The sequence below is a fragment of the Natator depressus genome, chromosome 1, assembly GCF_965152275.1.
Source record: "Natator depressus isolate rNatDep1 chromosome 1, rNatDep2.hap1, whole genome shotgun sequence".
Taxonomy (NCBI): Eukaryota; Metazoa; Chordata; order Testudines; family Cheloniidae; genus Natator; species Natator depressus.
The window spans coordinates 115,693,094-115,707,103 of record NC_134234.1 but is presented as its reverse complement, the minus strand read 5'-3'; the positions used below and the strand labels follow the sequence as shown (position 1 = coordinate 115,707,103).

The window sequence follows — 14,010 nt, the reverse complement described above, 5'->3', positions numbered from 1 at the left end:
AACTGAGGTGGGGCACGTTAATAAAAGTGATCTTATGTCCAGGCTCCCAGAAACTTCTTTTGGGGTATCTAAAATATCCTGGTTTTTCCTTTAATCAATCAACCCATTTAAAAAAGCACTACAAAACATCTGTTCAACCTGTATTGCTACGCAGTGTAGAATCTGCTCTGTACTTATTGTGACAGTGGGATATGTCTTAGTCTACGAGTGGAAATAATGGACACTGCTACTGCTGAAGCATGGGCCTGGTCAATGATAACTATTGTACTGCATTCCAGACAGCCACCCTGTCCGGGAAAGATGCTTGACACCTTTGTTGAAGGACTAACAACTAAGAACCTTCAACACTGCAATCTGGGGCAATGACTCTGGTTGTCTCTCAACAGCTGGCCTGGTCCCCTTGTACAATGAGTTTTCTATACCAGGACCTACAGTGGGGAAGGGGAAAGCATGAGTGGTGGGTCTGTAGCTTCAGTCTGAGCACATGGCTTAGCACTGTAGGCCCTATTTAAGACTGGGGTTCTGCTCTGAGTAGGAGGCCTACCATCATCTCACATAAAAAGGACTTGCAGGAGAGAGAGTATCAGAGGTACTCTGCCCACCCTGAAATGCTGACAAACCTGAGATTCACAAAAGGGGTCAACACAGACATGCAGGTCAAGTCTTTTGTTATTTTCAAAGGTCTGTAACTCTTGACTGTTGGAAGAGTAATGTTTCTGTGGTTAAGAAAATTCTTTTGCTAAGCCTGTGCTCCTTGCTTTTCAACCATGTTGTCCCTGAAGGGATTAAACTAGAAGTCCAGTGTCCACAATCTAGGTAGGGTTTGAGGAAGCAGTTGTAAGTGACTGGGGGAGGGGGGCGGCAGAGGTCTCAAACACTGGTTGAGGAATCTAGGGCAGATGGACGGTGACATCCTGAGGAAGGGCGTCAAAAAAGAGGTCAGAGAGAGTGTGTGCCCTGGATCCCCAAGACTAGAAACAGTGACTAGACTCTGCCCTGTTGACTTGGAAGCATGTGGGACATAGCAACTGGGTCCATTTGCAACAGATTGATGACACATAGTAGGGTATTGGGCCAGGTTGTAACACCATGGGGGAAAAAACAGGCATAAAGGGAACAGACAAGTTGAACAAGAGCAGACACTAAAATTGTTCTTGAGTTTCATGAGTTTATTTAGAACACTCTTACCAAGAAAAATCCTTCACCAGGAGAAATGTGCAAATATCACTGAGTCACAAGCTGGCAGTGATGACGGCACACTTCTGTTTTGTATAGTGTACTTTTGATTTTAGTATGACTTTCGTTTTGTGACTCTAAAAAGAAATGCCAAACAAGTGATCCAGTTTTTTATTTTGAAAATAGGGTCACTTGAAATATCGACTGATCCTTAGTGTGAAGTTATTGACAATAACAGTGGAGTGCATTGTAATATGAGTCCACTCTGCCACGGACAAATGATGCAGCGAGGGTGGAAATCACTTTCCAATCACTGTCTTACACTACTGAGGAAATTTCTTAGAATTGTTGGAGATATTTTTTGGCAGTCAGTCCTCTGCATGCATGTGTCCAAATGATGCAGAAAGTTCTGTGTTCTTACAACCTAACTTGCCATTAGTTAATTGTAAGTATCTAGTTCTAATGGACAGGGCGTTTCTGAGTCTTTGAAGCAAGCTGAGCACTTTAATGTCTGTTTAATAAGCATTCGCCACTGTGTGTCATATTTAGGCTTGATGGAATTCAATTTTATTTTTTATTTCAATTAATATCAATGTTTATTTTAAAGCATTTTAAAAGATTTTTATTTACTTTTCCATAGTTGTGGGAAACTATTGGGGGAGGGTCAGACAATTATTTAATGAAAATAAGTGTTAAGATTCAAAAAGATAAAGCTTTATAACTGTTTAAAACACGAACTGTCAACATCACATGTCAAACCGTACAACGTAAGGGCATGTCTATACTATGGGCGCTACACTTGTACCACTGTAGTGTAGATGTTTCCTACCTGAGTGGGGGCAATCCACCTCCCTGAGCAGCAGTAGATCGGATGACTGACAGAAGAATTGTTTTTTTCTGTGAATTTTTCACTCCCATCCCCTGAAGCGATGTACCTAGGTTGACCTACATTTTAAAAGTAGACTAAAGCTAAATATCCTTAAATCAAACCAATAATTACTCAAAAGCCTCTTTCTTACTTTGCCATCTGTCAAGTTGGATTATTATAGACAAATATTTTTTTCCTCAGTTTGTGTGTGTACAGTGAAAAGTTGGTCCAACTGATCTTACCTCCCCACCTTGTCTCTCTAATATCCTGGGAGCAACAGGGCTACACCTCCACCGCCTACAGTGAAACTGACATTATCGATAAAAATCAAATCTGGCGAAGCCTCGTCATGTTTTATTAATATAACATCATAAGGGGAGCAGATGCCCCTCCTATGCTTTGAACTGAACCAGTATGAGTTTCCCCTGCTCTGCCTTCCACTTATAAAGCACCCCAGGGAAGGGTAGAGCTCCGGGGGAGGGATGGATGGGACTGGGCTGCATCGGATGCAGGGGGACAGCCCGTGGGGGGAGGGAAGGAAGGGGAAGCAGACGCAGCAGCCCAGGGCAGGAAGCAAATCTCCCCCTTTCTAGCTTGTGGGAGCTCCTGCTTTTCCCTGCCCCTCTGAGCCTGAGCTGCCCTTAAACTCAGCTCTACCTCGTGAAGGGCTGGGAGTCGGGACTAATTCAGGGCTCTCAGCCTGCACTGGAGCGAGGTCCCTGCGTGCGGGGCGCAGGCCCACGGACGGCCGGGGCCCTCCACGCAGCCGGGCCCCCCCACTCTGGGGTGCTCCGGGCGGGGCCCGTGCTGCGGACCTAGAGCGCAGCCCGTGGGGCGCTCGCTCCGGACTTGGGCGGGGCCGGGCTCCTCGCTCAGTGGGGGCGGAGCGCGCCGCCTGCCTGCCGTGCGACCCGGGCCGCAGCGAGCCGCGCTGGTGCTGCTGGCGGCGCCCGGACGGAGCTGGCGGAGGTGAGAGGGCGGCGGGGCCGGGAGCTCCCCGCTGCCGGCCTTTGGCGGCCTCTGCTCTGGGGCCGGGCGGCGGCAGAGGGAGCAGCCGCCTCTCTGCAGCCCCGGCCCCGGAGCGCCGGCGGAGCCGCCCGGGATTTGGGGCGGGGGCGTCTCTGCCGAGCCCCGGGGGCGAGTGAGCCAGAGCCGGGCTGGCCCCAGCCTTGCTCTCTGGCTCTGCCCCGCGGCTCCTCTCCCTTGAACACCCGCCTGCAAGCGAAGCCCCCCGAGAAGTGCCTGGGCTCCCGGGAAGCAGCAGGAGCTCTTAGAGCAGCCTCTGTAGGAACTGTTGTGATCTAGCTGAAAGCAGGCTGGCTGAGAAAGGCCTCTGGATGCCCGAAGCCAGCATAGGTGCTGGAACTAGAAGTGGCCTGCACCCGCTGGCCTGAAGTGGTTTCCATCATAGATAGGGCGGGTTTACAGGTTTGGATCAATGGCTCTCCGCACCCCCACTATACCAGTTGTTCCAGCAGCCATGGAAGCCAGTGGCTTTCTACTTTTTTTCATTTGCAGAGCCCTAAAAAATTTCAGATGGAGGTGTGGACCCATTTGGAAATCACAGACATAGTTTGCAGACTCTTAGGGGTCCTTGGACCACAGGTTGAAAATCACTGCCATAACCTACAGCCCTGTGGGTTGTTACCCTGGAGCTTCACAGTCAGGAACTGTGCATCTGTCGGCTTATCCTTGTGTGCAGGTTTTAATTAATTTACTGCATGCTTACATTACCTTGCCTGTCAAATTGGTGGCAAGTGAAATTAGGGAGGGTAGGGTGCATCACCAACAGAAGGATGCATTAACTGATTTGATTAGGGACTGGCCCTTATGAATAATTTCACAAAAAACGGTGTCATTTCTTGAGCTTTTTTGAACTTGTCAACAATACAAGGCCATATGGAGGTGGGATGACAGGAGTTAGTGTCTCTGTTTTATTTTGGAATAGATGCCATTAAATCGGTTGAAGTTTAGATTCTTTATGAAACCAGGCTTTTTCGTGTTCATATTTCAGTATTTGATGTTAGTTTCTAGACCAATTTCTTACCGTTGTCCCCAAATGCTACTTACCAATCAAACTGTATTTATCTAATGGTAAAGAATATCATGTAAAAAGATGTTTAGGGAAACAGTGGATATATGCAAACAGATACTTACATTGTCAAGTTTTCAAAGTTGTGTATTTTGTCACTTTGTGAATTGCTACTTTGATTTACAGAGAGCAGCTCTCTTTCTGCGCTGACTTCAGTATGGTATGTCTCAATTGTTAATAGCAACTACGACATCTCTTATCTGGAGCCACAAATTTGGAGACATTGCTTGCTGTTGTAAAGAGCAGAATAAAGAGTTGTAAAGAGTAGTATTCACAAATTTGGATACACTGCATGCTCTTGTAAAGGGTTTTGAGTCTGAAAACTCAGTGTCTAGTATGGCTGTGGGAAAAACTGATTTTTTTGGTTCACAGACAGTTCCAAAAAAACAGAAATTTGGCTTGACTAAAACCATTTGGAATTTTGTTGTGAATTGAAAAAGGAATGCAATGTTGAATTGAATATTTTATTTTGTTTTGGGGGCATTTTTAACCTTTGGCTTTTTTAAAATAAAAGCAAAGGAAATGAAGGGCTAGATTAATAAAACTGGTGATGTCAGGTCTGCCTTTGTACTAAAAGGCTAGTGGTTAAGGCACTCACCTGGGATTTGAGAAACCCAGACTTGAATTCCTGCTCAGGAGCAGAGACTGGAGCTGGGGGCCTTCCCCCTCTTAAGTGAGTGCCCTAACCTTGGGCAAGAGAGACATCCTCACTCTTTCTGTGAATCTAGCCCACCCATTTTTTTTTTTTTCAAATTTGCAACTAGTTTTGGTGACCTGAAACTATATTTTTTCTGTGAATAAACTATTCAGCCAAAAATTTGGATCTAAAGTGTCTGGGTTAAATTGAGTTGTATTTTAGTTGAATTTATTATTTGATTTGGATTTGATTTGTATGTTTGCATGACTAGAATGTCTTTGTTTACATTCTTGGTTTTACTGCTTATAAAGCATTAGATTCCTTGCTAGTCAATGATTTTTATTTTAGGTTTGCATTGTCTACCTACGAATACTGTATCACTGTGCTCAAACACAGGTAGGAAATCATATTTAGAAAGTAAAATTGTAGCAGTACTGCACTCTTTCCATGTAATGTTTGGAAGTATTTGTAACAGGAAATGGGATAAATTTTGGAATTAACCTTTGAAATCCCCTAAAAATTACCAAAAACCATATATTTGAAATGACTAATAAGGAGACTTAATTTTGGTTAACTGACAGTGACCCAGGATCTGAAGTTGTCCTTAATACTTTACTGCTTTCTTTGCTATGTTGTCCAGTGTAAGCAAATAAGTCCAGAATGCTGAATCTGTAACAAGATAGATTGGAATGATACATAGTTAGAATGGCTTTTTTTCAAATAACCTACACATAATTTATGCTGTCACTTTGAAGTTGACTATATAATGACTGATGGCAAGGAGTGGTGGAAGTAAGGGAGTCCCTGCTACAGGAGACAACCACCCCCAAAAAAGTGAGTAGCTCCAGTTTGACTTTGACTCTGCCTCTACTCGTAGCTGTCCCAGAAAAGTCAGCAGTGTGAAACTGAATTGACTTTTAACAATCACACTGAATACTGGCAATTAAATCTATCAGTTGTGTTAATTTTCCGCTTCTGCTTGGCAAAGCACTGAGCATAGTCAGTGCAAACTCAGGAGACGACAATGTCTTGGTTTACATTTGTAAGGTTATTTTTAACCATAAGAGCTAGAAATTTAATATTTTAAATGAATGCTGAAATTTTTCAGAAAAGTATAGCATTGGCCCTTACACTCACTAGAGACAGCATCATAGTAGCCACTTTCAAGGGGATTTTGTCAATCTCCAGTATCAAGTATTGATTAGAGTGAGGTATTGGTGGGGTAAGAGATTGTCAGGTTTCCATTTGCAAATCTGCTAGTGCACATCAAATTAGACAAGCAACTCTGTTATTCCAGTCTTGGATCTCTGTTCTAAAAATGGCTTGTGGTGATGAGATATTAGCTAGAAGCCAGACTGAGCCCATAAAATTAGTGTCATTTGCAGTCATGGCCATCTGTGGGAATCTATCCCAAATGTGTAGGATTTCATCAGGGACTTTAGCAAAAATATGAGTCTCTTTCCCCCCATCCTCCTTCATTACTTGGTTTTTACACATTTGGCCACATTTCTATATTAGTCTCAGAAGAGGCTTGTTTCTAAAGCAAGTTAAGACTGGAGAGTGATGATGTGCTTACCTATCATATCAATTGCAAAATCAAAACATTTAAAAGCAGGGAAGTTAACCGGACTCTCCAAATCTTAAGTGGCCAGCATAATAAAACCACCATTTACCACAGAAAATAAAGTTAATTTAATCCTTAATTCAGACCCATGGATATTTTTAAAGTATCTTTGTTATCTAAATTTTTTCTCTTAAGAGATAGTGTTAAGTGAGAAATACTGCTATGCTGTATAATTTTTTGAGTAAATTATTTGTAATGGCTGTTCCTTGAGAAGAATACAAGTAGTTTAATAGGTTAGGGATACTCTTCCAAGCTCTGCCCACTTGATGCCAAAATGAGGCACTGCATGTCTTAAAGTTTGGCAATGAGGAGGTTATTGAGGGCTTTGCATAGATGGGGTTCCCAACTGTGGGTATTGAAGGGACACACATTCCTATTCTACGCCAACCACATCACCCCAAAATCTTCTGATAAGTCTGCATTGCAACTGGGAGGTGTGATTGCAGCATGTGTAGACGTACCTTTAGCTAGATCAAAAGTGGCTCAAATAACAATAGTAGTGAAGCTGTGGCAGCATAACCTGGGAACATAATAAAGTTTAAGCTACTTTAGACCTAGCTAGATCAAAGCTAGTTCAGGTATGTCTACATATGCTGCAATCACACCTCCCAGTTGCAGTATAGAAAGACTATTTATCAATAGGAAGGGGGATCTCTCCATGGTGCTGCAAGGCCTGATTGATCACCTATAGTACCAGAAGATTCACCTGTAGTACCAGAACTTTAGCTGAGACTAGTGCTGTATTTGTTTACATGGGGAAAGCTTCCAAACATTTCAAAAAGGAATCAATCACAAACAAAGTTTTTTTTTTCCTTCCGAGTAATTGGCAGGGATCCTACACAATTGCTTGGTAAGGTATACCAAGGCCCTTGTGCCTTTGTGACCTTGAAAGAGTATTTCTTTTTCCTGGTGTGAGATTGTCTTCAGCACAAAAAAGACAAGACTGTCAATATTCACGAATATCTTCCCTCATAGTGATCCACCATCCTAGAGGGACAACTGTTGGAGCGTCTTTTCAGTTCCCTCATGTCCTCCCACGGGGGAATCATGAACCAAACGAATGAGCTCTCTTCTTAGAGCCGTAGGCATCACCCACATCTTTGATGTACATTCCAATCCCATCAATTATTTCAACATTTCCTTCAAAAGATTTGTAAGGTGAATTCTCAGGCAGAGCATTATACCCAATCCAACCTGCACCTACAACTCCTTGGGTCATTAACCCAGGCATTTATTAAATAGTCTGACTGAAAACCTGATCCAGCCATGTCAAGGTTCAGGATGTTATTCTAAATCTAAGAGAATTTATTGAATTCTCTTAGGTTTGGAATAACATCCTGAATCTTTTCCTTTTAGGAGGCCACAGGTGCTAGATTAAGGATGTGTTTTACTAGAATTGATTAGTTTCAGAGTAGCAGCCATGTTAGTCTGTATTCGCAAAAAGAAAAGGAGTACTTGTGGCACCTTAGAGACTAACCAATTTATTTGAGCATAAGCTTTCGTGAGCTACAGCTCACTTCATCGGATGCATTCAGTGGAAAATACAGTGGGGAGATTTGTACACATAGAGAGCATGAAACAATGGGTGTTACCCTACACGCTGTAAGGAGAGTGATCACTTAAGGTGAGCTATTAGCAGGAGGAGAGCGGGGGGGAAAAACCTTTTGTAGTGATAATCAAGGTGGGCCATTTCCCGCAGTTGACAAGAATGTCTGAGGAACAGTGGGGTGGGGGTGGGGGGAATAAACATGGGGAAATAGTTTTACTTTGTGTAATGACCCATCCACTCCCAGTCTCTATTCAAGCCGAAGTTAATTGTGTCCAGTTTGCAAATTAATTTCAATTCAGCAGTCTCTCGTTGGAGTCTGTTTTTGAAGTTTTTTTGTTGAAGAATTGCAACTTTTAGGTCTGTAATCAAGTGGCCAATGAGATTGAGGTGTTCTCCGACTGGTTTTTGAATGTTATAATTCTTGATGTCTGATTTGTGTCCATTTATTTTTTTACGTAGAGACTGTCCAGTTTGACCAATGTACATGGCAGAGGAGCATTGCTGGCACATGATGGCATATATCACATTGGTAGATGTGCAGGTGAACAAGCCTCTGATAGTGTGGTTGATGTGGTTAGGCCCTATGATGGTGTCCCCTGAATAGATATGTGGACACAGTTGGCAATGGGCTTTGTTGCAAAGATTGGTTCCTGGGTTAGTGGTTCTGTTGTGTGGTTGCTGGTGAGTATTTGCTTCAGGTTGGGGGGCTGTCTGTAACCAAGGACCGGCCTGTCTCCCAAGATCTGTGAGAGTGATGGGTCGTCCTTCAGGATAGGTTGTAGATCCTTGATGATGCGTCTGAGAGGTTTTAGTTGGGGGCTGAAGGTGATGGCTAGTGACGTTCTGTTATTTTCTTTGTTGGGCCTGTCCTGTAGTAGGTGACTTCTGGGTACTCTTCTGGCTCTGCCAGTCTGTTTCTTCACTTAAGCAGGTGGGTATTGTAGTTGTAAGAATGCTTGATAGAGATCTTGTTGGTGTTTGTCTCTGTCTGAGGGGTTGGAGCAAATGCGGTTGTATCGTAGAGCTTGGCTGTAGACAATGGATCGTGTGGTATGGTCTGGATGAAAGCCGGAGGCATGTAGGTAGGAGTAGCGGTCAGTAGGTTTCCGGTATATGGTGGTGTTTATGTGCCCATCGCTTATTAGCACTGTAGTGTCCAGGAAGTGGATCTCTTGTGTGGACTGGTCCAGGCTGAGGTTGATGGTGGGATGGAAATTGTTGAAATCCTGGTGGAATTCCTCAAGGGCTTCTTTTCCATGGGTCCAGATGATGAAGATGTCATCAATGTAGCGCAAGTAGAGTAGATGCATTAGGGTACGAGAACTGAGGAAGCGTTGTTCTAAGTCAGCCATAAAAATGTTGACATACTGTGGGCCATGCGGGTACCCATTGCAGTGCCGCTGATTTGAAGGTATTCATTGTCCCCAAATGTGAAATAGTTATGGGTGAGGACAAAGTCACAAAGTTCAGCCACCAGGTTTGCCATGACGTTATCGGGGATACTGTTTCTGACGGCTTGTTGTCCATCTTTGTGTGGAATGTTGGTGTAGAGGGCTTCTACATCCATAGTGGCTAGGATGGTGTGTTCAGGAAGATCACCGTTGGATTGTAGTTTCCTCAGGAAGTCAGTGGTGTCTCGAAGATAGCTGGGAGTGCTGGTAGCATAGGGCCTGAGGAGGGAGTCTACATAGCCAGACAATCCTGCTGTCAGGGTGCCAATGCCTGATGATGGGGCGTCCAGGATTTCCAGGTTTATGGATCTTGCATAGCAGATAGAATACCCCAGGTCGGGGTTCCAGGAGTGTGTCTAGGCCCGTTGCCAACTGTGTCCACATATCTATTCAGGGGACACCATCATAGGGCCTAACCACATCAACCACACTATCAGAGGCTCGTTCATCTGCACATCTACCAGTGTGATATATGCCATCATGTGCCAGCAATGCTCCTCTGCCATGTACATTGGTCAAACTGGACAGTCTCTACGTAAAAAAATAAATGGACACAAATCAGACGTCAAGAATTATAACATTCAAAAACCAGTCAGAGAACACCTCAATCTCTTTGGCCACTCGATTACAGACCTAAAAGTTGCAATTCTTCAACAAAAAAACTTCAAAAACAGACTCCAACGAGAGACTGCTGAATTGAAATTAATTTGCAAACTGGATACAATTAACTTCGGCTTGAATAGAGACTGGGAGTGGATGGGTCATTACACAAAGTAAACTATTTCCCCTTGTTTATTTCCCATCCCTCCACCCCCACCCCACTGTTCCTCAGACGTTCTTGTGAACTGCTGGAAATGGCTCACCTTGATTATCACTACAGAAGGTTCCCCCCCATCCCTGCTCTCCTGCTGGTAATAGCTCACCTTAAGTGATCACTCTCGTTACAGTGTGTATGGTAACACCCATTGTTTCATGTTCTCTGTGTATATAAATCTCCCCACTGTATTTTCCACTGAATGCATCCGATGAAGTGAGCTGTAGCTCACGAAAGCTTATGCTCAAATAAATTGGTTAGTCTCTAAGGTGCCACAAGTACTCCTTTTCTGTTTATAATTGATTACACACTGACAAATCTTTTCCTGCTGCTCCTTACTTAGCCAGCCAGTCTGGTTTCTGTTTTTGGATGGCTCATGGATCAGATTTACTGTGAGCCTTAACCTTTTTAATCAAAGGGGGCTTATGTAAACAAAAGACTAACTCAACCATATTAGACACTAAAATAGGGTATTTTATCATGGAGCCATCAGTAGAGGTAAAACCACTTCTAAGCCAGAAAAGTAAAAATTCTGTTAAGGAGTTGTACACCCAAACAGTGTCTGAATACAGTATAACTGCATAATTTTCCAGCTATGCATATCTCTTTGGGACATGGCTCATGTAATTCTGGAATCACATGAGGTTCTTTCCCCAAATCTTTTACCATTGTTTGACAAATCAGCTTGTTAGTCAAATCTAAAATTAACCTGTGCTTCATCAGAAAATCTGCTCCCAACAGGCTGTGTGGTTTTGGTAATTTTGCCAGAGAAAACACACGTCCTGCATAAAACTACTATGTGGGCTAGCAGTGGGTGTGGTAGGCTGTTTCATAAAGGTTTCAAAAGACATGACTCCTCTTCCTGCCAGTGGTGACATGGCTGAGTGAGGATCATTTAATACAGATATATTTGCATCTGTATCACAATAAACATTACTTTGTGACCCCTTATGAGAGCTGACAGTTAGTCTCCCTGCTCTGTTTGTACCTAAGGAGGACATTACACAACATGATGGAGTCTGGTGGCATGGTTGTGAATGTGTATACTCTCCCTCTCCCTCTCCCCCTCACCTTACTTGGTTTCTGGAGCCACAGGCCTGATTAACTGGTCCAGAAAACCAGGTATCCCATTCCAATAGAGAGGAGGAAGCTGCTGGGTTTCTGATTAGTCTTCCTCATTAGGATCCAGTTGCTTGTGTAACCACTTCAGTTCCTTCACTTGAGCTACAAAGGCAAGATTCGTATGGCGAATATCTGCCACCGTTTCATCTCATTGATTCAGTGAATCAGATTGGGCAGGGGCCCACAGGCTCCACTGATCTCCCCCCCCCCCACCCCAAAATGACTTAGGAGTTTTTGAATCTTGATTTAGTGAAGGATTAGGGTTTCAACAGGTCATAGGACCGATTAGGTTCATAAGAGTTTCTGTGCTCTAAGCTTCTGGTTTTTAAACCTTAGCAGGAGCCTATGTTAGGGCTGACTGGGAGCTTTTCTTTAGTCTGAGAAGTCTCAAACCTCCACTCTATTGGTCAAGACTTGGTTGCAGGAGCATGGCTGGGTGCTTCAACCCATTCACCTCCTGCTGCAGCTACAGAAAACTTTCTGTTTTTACCCCTCGTTGGCTGCACAGTCTCTTCAATGACTATCTCAGCAGCTTTGGCCATCAGCTCCAACATTTGGGTAAGTGCTGATTCCTTGTTCATATGCGAATCTTCTTTCTTTTTAATAACAGGCAAAACATTATTAATTAATAAATCTACTTATTCAGGAAAATCCAACGTCCCCTTGCATGTTAGTGCTATCCCAGGTTCCAGCTGTCTTTTCATGATAGGCACGAGGAGACATCTTTCTTTTAATATTTACTAAATGTGCCATCCCAGCCTGTACTGGATATAAAATCTCTTCCAATTTATCCAGCATTTCAGCAAAATCCTTAGCTCCTGACTGAAAATGTGGTGGGAGAACATACCATAAAGAAGGCTCCCCTGACATTTGTAAAACCTTAAATCAATACCTATTATCCAATTGAAACATTTCACTATTACTCACAGTTCTCCTAGTGTGCAGGGCAATTAGATCACCCTTTTTAAACAGACCAACATTTTTAGTTACCAAATCCAATGTTTTAACATCCACTACTGCCACAGGACGATGTCCCTCGTTTGATCTCTCTGGATCTTCCCTTTCCACTTTTGAGGTACTACTGTTTAATACCCTATCTGGGGAAGATAGGCTGGGGGTTTGAAAATGAGACACTTGTGCTGTACCAGATTCTGCATACAAAGGGTTACAAAATCCACTCCCATTTCACCTATCTAGTAGTGCTCTTGCTATTTCATAACAGTAGTAGATTGCAGGATGCTTTGTTCAGCAGTGTTTTTTTTTTTTTTAAAAATCTCATAATTTGAAGGGACGGAACATTTGGTGCTGCTCACACTTCACCCACAGGATCAAGGAAAAGGTAATCTGTTCTAAAATCTGGAACAGAAACCCCCTCGTTGCTCCAGCAATGAAATTACAGGTCTTATCGCAATCCAAACTGTCCTCCCTTGAGCTGCTCTCCGAGTCAGAATCTGTTTGATTTCTCAGTCTTTGAGTTGTGGTCAACACTATACTATACTTCTGTTCTGGTTCCTCCTCTGTCTTATGTCCCTGGGAAATCAGAGTGCCAGGTTTAATCTCTGACAAGTCTTCACTAAAAAACTGAGTATCTTCCTTCATTTCCAAAAATATCCAATCATCTTCTAAAATAGGATTATGCATTATGTACTCCTGGCACATTAAAGTTCATATGACAGCAACCTGAGTCAGTTTCCCCAATATCCTTATTCGACTCTTTCGATTCTCTTTGGGCTGGAATCAATGCAGGTAGAGGGAAGGTGCGCAATCACTACTGGATGTTTCCCAGTGATCCTTCGGATTTTTTAGGAATCAAAGGGTAGGTGCTCAATCCCCACCCAGTACCTAATTTAGGGTCTTCAGTCACCCTGGACTGAAATCAAATTTTTTTTCCGATGAAGGGAAAAAGTGCCTCAACTTCCTGAGCACCCATTTGTGCACCATAATGCTGGTAACCTATCATCTTTCAAATACCCCTTTTAGAGTCTCCAGTCTTTTTTCTAGACTGGAATCAATACAGGTGGGGGTAGAGATATGATCATTTCCTACACACCCCCTTCAGTCTTGGGACATGTAAGCGGAAGGAAGAAACACAGTCAACTTTCTAAGCACCTCTTTGGCAGCCAGATAAGATGCCCTTGTGGAGGTCTTCGGCCTCTTTGTGGGTTGGATTTTTAAGTAAGTGATAAATTATCTTATTGGGGTCTTTGGCTTTTCTGTGAGCCAGAATTAAGAAGGGGGTAGGAAATGTGGTCAACCCTGCCCCCCTGTTTGGCACCAGAATCAAAGGCTAGTGTGCTGTCACCAGCCTTGGAAGTCTCAGAGGAAAACTCTCTCTGGCCAGTCCCTACAGCCTATTTAAATTTGTGGGGGATTTAAGACCCAAGCTTAACTGCTTGTCGGTATCTGGCTGTTCTTGGGTGGTCTCGGATCTATGTCCTTGAGCCACTACTGGGCTTCTATAACTTTTAATACCCCCCAAAATCAAATCATATATTTAAAAATCAGTTCTTTTGTATAATGCAAAAAATATTTTAACTGCAGTTGTTAACAAGACACAAAAACAATTCCATAGTCTTTCAAAACAATCTTGCAGCTGTTTTACAAAACTTAAGGATTCTAAGTTAAGTGAGAAGCAAGAACTGCTCTTTAAAGCCTTCCTGACTTTCCTACATCCCAA

At 43.3% G+C, this 14,010-nt stretch overlaps 1 protein-coding gene across 3 annotated transcripts in view; it reads left to right on the top strand.

The window, feature by feature from the left end:
• Positions 1 to 14,010, top strand: part of LOC141994562 (interleukin-1 receptor type 1-like) — an 82,234-nt gene that overhangs the window by 24,688 nt on the left and 43,536 nt on the right. The window contains exon 1 of one of the 3 annotated variants that reach the window (XM_074964803.1): positions 2,928 to 3,013. The exons of 1 other annotated variant lie outside the window; for it this stretch is intronic. The gene's annotated coding sequence lies outside the window, so the exon portion shown is untranslated. Of the gene's footprint in view, positions 1 to 2,927; positions 3,014 to 3,324; positions 3,473 to 14,010 lie in introns of those variants that run through there. One more of the 3 variants, XM_074964818.1, reaches the window with a different exon arrangement.